Raw genomic sequence first — 7,188 nt, forward strand, 5'->3', positions numbered from 1 at the left:
ACATGCATACATGAACACAAACCAAACCACGCACACACACATAAGCATTGTAGATGGTTGTATAGAAAGTAATAATCCACGTTAACTGCATTTTGATCAAACTTTCACATGTAAACTGGGTCTCCTGTAAAAGTTTTTTTCATTATGTTTGGCCACATTTAAAAAGGTGCAGATAAATTCATTGTTTTTCCTGAATATTACCGATAACTAAACACATAACCAGCAGACGCAGACCGGTCTCTAAAAATTCACCCACTATTCCTCCAGGAAGTAAAGCCTGCATAGTATTAGCAGCAAAGCCAAGGCACACTTAGGGTTCAACAATGTTGAGTTAATCTAACCCCCTCACAGTCACAACTGTAATACCCCTTCCCAAATATAAAGAGATGTGGGGCTTAACCCACTTCTCAACAGAATCCCGATCCTCAAACAGGCTGACCAGCACAGCGTCTGCGAGTGTGTCCAATAAACCCTCTGGCAAACAACAGCTCTATCTCCAGGAGAGCCAACAGAACAGGAGATGGAAGATGCTTACTATTTTTAATCAAGCTGAGTTGTCGTTATTGGCATTTAGCGGTCTGATATAGATGCGGGCTCTCGGTGTGGCAAGCTGGCCCTGCGTGTGGCGCACAGTAAGCTAAGGCTGGGATGGAGGAGGGGCCCGTGGCGCTCAGACAGTGTCATTACAGAAATGTCAGTCAGAAGGAAGGGAAGGAGGAGAGGGCCTGAGGGAGGAGAGGAAGAGAGAGAGAGAGGGCGAGGGAGAGAGAAGGGAGAGGGCGAGACATTCATGTTCACTTCCCTCCGTTAGCCCAACGTTTGTTGTTTGGCTTTTTCCACTAAACTGCCCTTCAATGGCCGTGCTGCACGCAATGTGAACATTCAGCGCATAAACCTATTTTTAACAGCTGTTAGGCATTCATTATTGCAAACCACACACACCTGAAACACTATATATTTGATTTTTTTTTTTTTAAACCTGAGAGAGATGATGAATTTTGACAGTGTAGGATTGTAACTAACAATTAAGCATTTAGTCTATAAAATGTCACAAATTTGCAAAAAAATGCCTGACCCAATTTCCCTCAGCCCCAAGATGATGTCTTCAGATTTCTTGTTTCATTCAACCAACTGTCCAAAACCCAAAGATATTCAATTAACAGAGACATAAAACAGAGAAAAAGAAGCAAGTTCTCACATTTAAGAAGGTGGAACCAGAGAATTTCTAGGGTTTTTGCTTGACTAAAAGTCATAATCTCTGACTATTAGTAAATTAACCAAAACTATAAACTAATCGATTAATCATCTAACTGTTTCAGTGCTAGTTGGGAGAACAACATACTCTAATTTTGTGCCACGTCATTGGCTGCTTATTTGAAAATTGCCTTTGATGCAAAACATTGAACAAAACTGATCCCAAATATGGCACTCAACAATATGGACAATGTCAATGGCAAAAAAACCTAAAACAAAAGATGATGAGAAATTGATCTTCATCGGGGGCAGCACATCACGGATGACACATAAAAACTTCACATGTTAAATGTTGTTTCATCTTATGAAATGCAGCAATGAGCTTATTCATTAAGCCTGATGGGACCGGACACTGACTGCAGCCACTGCTGTATAAATGTGACCCAAAACAAACAAGCCGAGCCTCCGGGGCTGGGATTAGAGAGATCAGACCAGCTGTAAGGCTACACTGCTGCTGCTGCTGCTGCTGCTGCTGCTGCTACACATGTCAATTACATAAATACAGCTTCCTGTCTCTTCGCCAGCATCAGGACCCCCCGCCCCCCACCCCATCTCTATGCCTCTGCTGAACGTGGCACTCGATAGCTCAGATGCGCAGGTACTCTCTTTATACCTGGACAAACATCATGTTGCCATGCAACACCATCACCAGGGTGACCCACTTCTGCAAGAAGAGGGGATTTGAGCATTGAACCCACTACTTTCTGCTGTGTTAAAGGGGGGGCTGAGTGGTAGAGTAGCCATCTTGCATGTACGCTTTTTTGTGTGGTTTGAGTCACTTCAGCTAGGTCAATTCGAGTGTTGTAGGACAGTTTTGATTTGGTTCAAAATGGTTTGTGTGTAGTGGTGCTTTATTCACAATTTGCCTGCATATTTTGTGGCAAACTACGCGTAACTCTACAGTAACCTCCCTAATAGTGCCGTCTAGCCCCACATTGTTTATTTTCTTCATTTGCTGCTAATGAAATGCAGTAGAGGAGGAAGTTCCAGGAGTTCACCGGATGTTGTCGTTTCTGCTTAAAAGGAGGAGTCGCACCTTCACTAATGTATATTGTTGAAATGAAAAACAATCTGCTCACTCTTTGTTGGTGGCAGAGCTTGGGTTCAACGTCAATGCTGTCTTTGTTTAAGAGTTCTTGGTACATAAAAAATATATTAAAGAGCTTTAAAAAGGCAAAACTGGCCCACAGTTGTAGTTGCTCAAATTTGCTGTAAACCTGGTGCTGGGTGTCTTTGTGCTATTGTTAAGTACACCTGAGAGGTGTAGCCTTCAACACGCTGTTAGTGGGGGACTACATTTGGCTGATTAGTGCAGAGAGTGACCTGTAACTGCACCACAGGCGGGCAGCCGTTACAAGAGACGCAAAGCCATTAGTGACACACGTGGACACTTACTGGAAATGTCCCACTCAGCACAATGAGGGTGGAACACAATGCTGCTGCCGTGACAGCACACAGCATCCACCGCTCACACATGTAACGCTTTCCACAGCTGACTGACTGTCAAAGTGTGTGGGGCAGAAAAGGACAAGCAGCCGAACCATAAAACTGTTGTGACATCAAGTCCTCATGGAAGACGGATGGATGATCGTCTCTGATTTGTGTCAGATGGCCGCTGAGAGCTGCTACGCTGCTCGCAGAGAGCATGCAGGGTGATGTGTTACTGGTCCCACGTTGGACAGAGGACAGCGAGACTGATCTGACCTGGACAAACAATGTCACATCACCCGTTTATTAGGTACACCTACCTAAAACTAACGCAGTCTAATACAACAGTCCTGCAATAAATCCTACGTTCATGAAGGTTTTAATGTCCAGGTTTTGTTTTGAGAGGTCATTTAGGAGGCCGCAGTGTGTGACCAAGGAGTGGACTAAGAGTCAGACATCTGGTGACTTTAGACTTCCTTGAGAAAAACGCTTGCAATTCGACACTGACTTGGTGTGACGAGCGACTTCGCTTGGATTTTTTCTTGTAATGACTTGAAATCCTGCCTAAGTCCAAATATTAAATGCATGTTATAAAAAGGTGTGCAGCAACTCAACTCTTCATTGTCATTATAAACACACTGTGTGAGTTTGAGGGAAAGGTTCGTTTGTCAGCGCAGACCAGCAGACTGTTAAGACTGTGCTGCGTTCAACATGCAAAAGCACGTGGCTCAGAAATAGCAAATAATTGTAATTGTGTCACAGGAATAACATCACACAGCACTCTGATTATTTTACTTTTATACTTGAAAGTAATAACTACACATTTTAAAGGGTAATCATTATTTTACAACATTATTACTCCATTAATAGCATTACATTGCATAATGACTCAAGACTTCATAAAGCAAGACTTGAGACTTGCTTGCAATTTTCAAAACAATGACATTGTCCAAATTCTGGTTTGTAATGCAGTTTAAGTGTATTGCATTATACTGTGAGGTGTGTCTAATATTTAGTCTCCCCTCATTGATATATTATGTGGTGGACAAAATATTAGAAACATCACTCATTATGATGCAATCCAATCCAACAGTACCACAAACTACAGCTCAAAAATGACCTTAAAGTTTAATCCAAAACTGTTTAAACAAAAGCAGAACATGATGATGATTTATTGTGTTGAGTTGTTGTATTAGACTGCACTGGTTTAACACAGGTATAACTAACAAACTGGCAACTGAGTGTATGCACCATATAATATCTTCAAAGAAAAGAAATCATCTTCTGAGTAAAGACCACAGAATATTAAATCAGAGCAAACCTGTCCCAGCCAGGATCTTTCTCTCTACTCTTCTGTTTTAGCCACGTAGTCAAAATACTACAAAAGAAGTACACTCTTACTCAAAAACAAACATTTCTTCACCACCCACCACTATAATTTAGCCTCCTCTCCTGCACCAGCACAGAGCAGCCTATAATTTCCTCCTTCTCCTGGTTCAAGCAGACAAGGGAGAAGAGTATTTTTCTGGATCTAAACAGTTCAGTTTTCAACGAGATTGTCCACTTGGTTACATAACGAAGGCGAAAAATAACTCTTTTAATACTTGTATGCGCAAGATACCACTTTACATGTGCTGTTTGACTCCGAGTGATCCAAACTAGTGGCACAGTCTCTCTCTGTTGACACTGGGGTGCAATAGGTGTTGATGTGTGGCTGTAAATTTATTCATAAACAGTATAAACAGTTGGCGTCACAGTCCACTGTCGTCGTGTTAATGCCTATAAACCGCAGCTCAACTGACAGCTGCCCGAGTCATCACAGTTAGCTTCACCCCGCAATCAAACCAAATCATTTTTCGTCAAACTATACACGTGAAGGTTTTAATTTCACTATAACTCTGCGTCTTTCGGTAAAAGTCATTTAAAAAGTGAGAATATTACCGTTTAGCTCCGCTGGATGCCTCGGAGATGTCCGACTGCTCACTCTCTCGGTCCATCTATTTACTGTTCAGTGGTGTGGTCTTGTGAGCGTCCTTCGTCACTTCCGGACACTCGTACACCTGTAAAGCCCAGCGTTGGCGTCATCAAAGATCGTCTGTTGCGAAGATGAATCCAGCAGGCGTTATGAAAAAACCGCACAGCTTCCGGTCTGCAAAAAAAGGAGGCGTAGAGCAAAAGTACTGTTACCAAGCTAGTAGCTAGTGTCTGTTTCATCAAATGTAAAGCTGGAATAAGAGTGTTTTCTGTTCAATAGGAATAGGATACATTTACTGAAGTACTTTACTTAGGTACAACTTTAAGGTTCTTGTACTTTACTTACCCTTTCAATTTTCTGCTTCTTTGCACTTCTGCTCCACTACATTTCAGAGGGAAATGTTGTACTTTTTACTTCACTACATTTATCTAACAGCTGTAGTTACTTTTCATGTAAAACATATGATCAGTTTAAAAAATAGGATGCATTCTCATGAATTATGTTACTACATAACAGTATATTAATAATAATAATAATAATAATAATAGTAATAGTTAGAATTAGCTCTGCCATGACAGCATTAAAATGCTGCTTACATAAATGCATCAATAATAATATTGAATAATAAATACAGAATATACCTGTACAACACTCTGAGTGGGGTCATTTTGCACGAGAAGTACTTTTGATACTTTAAGTAAATTTTGATGCTAATACTTCAGTATTTTTACTTTAGATTTTGAATGCATGACTTTTATTTGTAATTGAGTATTTCTATACTGTAGTATTACTACTTTTATTTGAGTGAAATATCTCAATACTTCTTGCTTGTAAAATTGTAGTATCTCTTATTCAGTTGGCATTCAACTACACCTCCCATGAGGCTTTGAAAGTGCTTTGTGTGTCTAAGATTCCTTAGAACTTACTGTAAGGGGAATGAGTGGCCTTTGCTGCAGGTTGGACAGTCACTTAACATCTTATTAAGGCCGAATTAACCTTTTAGGTGGCCCCAGTCAAATATGTGATGTTTGGGATGTTACCATTCAGTGCACACAGCAGACTACAACATGGCAGTACTCATTCAGGAATAACCACCATATATAAGCATGACACAGTGCCCCTCAACAAGACAGACCCTCAAGACTAGGCAAACTAGCTAATGCATGACCTGTTTTAGATGGTATCGTACTTTAGTGGTGCAAATTGTGTAACAAATTTGCAATTAATCGAACCACCAAAAAACAACTGACATGCAGTGAACTTGGGGTTTTGGGGGCCGTCTGAGGATATGAGCATAAAGGGTGTTGTATGTCATACTAGTTGTATAGCCCTCTAATTTTGTGTGACATATACTGTACATAAACTTGACTCCCCTTGATTTCCCTAATGCATAATACATAACATAAACTGCCATTGGCCTCTACTGTAGGCAACAGGCAGTTTCAATTCATATTTCTAAATCAATGCTTATCTTCTGGTCACCATATAGGAGCAACAAATTCTTCTGACCGCATTTTGTGTTCCTTCAAATGTCAGCCTGCCACACTAAATTAAACTACACTATTGCTTAGTGTTGTGTCATGGGCAGTCAAACAACAATACAAAGCACAACAGAAACAGAAGTTGCTTACAGCAACAACAGACAAAAATTTAATTGTGGATGGATAGTGTGACAAAATCTAAATCAGCAGTTAGTGGTAAATCACTATTGTTTGCTATTTGTCAGGTTTTCTGCCAGTCCACTGACATGGTCATTTCAACTAAAAATGGTAATTAACTACCAAAATAATGCAGTATATACATAAGTACATGTGTACACGTTATAACATTAATACATATTATGAAATTAAGATTTTCCAGGAGCTGTATCAAATTGTTTCTCTGTTCATTTTGTCAAATATTTGCTGTAGACATATAGAAATAATAAATAAACAAGTTGGGATCGGTCTCACCTTGTGTTCTTGTGTGCTTTTCACAATCACTGTTTTTTTATTAGTGCACTGTCTCTGGGACAATATGCGGAGAGGTTTCTGCACACTGTAAACTAAATTGCTTGGAACAAATCTGCTTTTTCACATTTGATGAAAATACTCTTGGCACATCCAGTTTATGTACATGACTAATCTAATAATAATTTTGTTGTATAGAATTTGGTCCAGAATAACGGAACACAGCAGTGATTCACAGAGGACAGACTCTCTGGTGAGCTGCGCTTTGCGGTGCTGTTTGTGGTATCATGAAATACGCGCAGAGTGAGAGCTCTTCGTTTGTCTCCTCGCTGACACTGTGGTTAAAAATAGTTTCTGTATGTTTTCAAAGGCGCTGCAGGACGAATTATAATAATAGAGGCAGGGATGTTAGAACAAGTTAGATCTTTTACTGTAGAGCAGAGCTGCCTACAGAGTTTAATCTTTACTATTAAAAGTCTTCATTCAAATGCCAATAGGACCTTTTTGGAATCAGTTCATAGGGACACATATGGACTACACATTAAAGTCACCGCTCTGCAGTGCTTCACAGCAAGAAAGAAC

This window comes from Enoplosus armatus, chromosome 11 (assembly GCF_043641665.1).
Source record: "Enoplosus armatus isolate fEnoArm2 chromosome 11, fEnoArm2.hap1, whole genome shotgun sequence".
Classification (NCBI taxonomy): Eukaryota; Metazoa; Chordata; class Actinopteri; order Centrarchiformes; family Enoplosidae; genus Enoplosus; species Enoplosus armatus.